This window comes from Austrofundulus limnaeus, unplaced genomic scaffold (assembly GCF_001266775.1).
Source record: "Austrofundulus limnaeus strain Quisiro unplaced genomic scaffold, Austrofundulus_limnaeus-1.0 Scaffold71, whole genome shotgun sequence".
NCBI classification, from domain to species: domain Eukaryota; kingdom Metazoa; phylum Chordata; class Actinopteri; order Cyprinodontiformes; family Rivulidae; genus Austrofundulus; species Austrofundulus limnaeus.
Window position 1 is genome coordinate 648,322 of NW_013952473.1, and position 1,168 is coordinate 649,489.

The 1,168-nt window shown below is 36.4% G+C and overlaps 1 protein-coding gene across 1 annotated transcript in view; it reads right to left on the reverse strand.

Moving 5' to 3' along the window:
* Positions 1-1,168, reverse strand: part of gria1a (glutamate receptor, ionotropic, AMPA 1a) — a gene marked incomplete at its 5' end in the record, with an annotated part of 104,120 nt that overhangs the window by 77,048 nt on the left and 25,904 nt on the right.

The window sequence follows — 1,168 nt, forward strand, 5'->3', positions numbered from 1 at the left end:
ATTAAGTCATATATATGGATTTAATTATGATATCAGAATGATCCAGGTATCAAAATGTAGCTTTTAAAGCCAAGAATTTGAAAATGTAATTAGGTCATTTTGACCAAAATAGACTTAATCCTCATTTTGTTATGATGGCTCACAAATATTAAAATGAAGTCTAAATTACACAGGTAGGCAGTGGAAGGAAACCAGAGTGGAAGTGATGTTCCTTTTAAAAACTCCAGTTAGAAGTCGAACAATGGAATCCTGGGCCAACTGGAGACATTTGACAGAGGATTGTCTCTGAGGTAAAAAAAAAAAAAAACCATTGCAGTAACCAAACCGAGATGAGCTAAAGGAATTATTATTTAAATGTGCTGTTGAGGAGAATCTGCATTATCTTTTCTGGCTAAACAAAGGAACAAACAAAAACAAAATAAAACAATAAAAAACAGACTCTGCTCCAATTAGGATGTCAAATTTAAAATCTAAATAAAAAAACATCTGGCTTTGTGTGATGCACCAGGAGGCCAATATCAGCACGAGAAGATTTACAGAGGCCACTGGAACCAAATATAAACACTTCTGTTTTCATGCAATTAAAATACAAGACTTGTAAAGCAAATAAAGAGGAAAAATCAGGGGACCTGAGCTTGTTGCATCCTCCTCACGAAACGAGATGAAACRTAGCAGAAGAGAATTCAGAAGCAGCTACTCTATATTGCTGGACATGGTCCTACCTGTGTGTCTGCCAGATATGATCTAAAGCAGTTTAGTGAGGTACAACAAAAACTTGTGTATTCCTGTGAATGAGATATTAAAATATTGTGGTGCATTAGTTTTAATACCAGACAGGAAATTCTTCAGGATATCTTGTTTGTGCAGAAAAGACTCAAGGCCTCCACATCCTCCACACAAATTTCATAGTTCCTCAGACACATCGTGCCAAGCTCCTGGGAAACCCCTCCTGCTGCAGTATGTGTCACTGCTCGGGGTTCCTTCCTGCTGGAGTCTACACTCCGGGAAAAAGTAAAAATAAAAACTCAGACCAATCGTTTGTTTATACAGTGTGTAAAATAAGTATTGAACACGTCACCATTTTTCTCAGTAAATATATTACTAGAGGTGCTAATGACATGAAAATTTAAAGTTTGCTGCACAACATTTAAACAAGCCTGTGTAATAC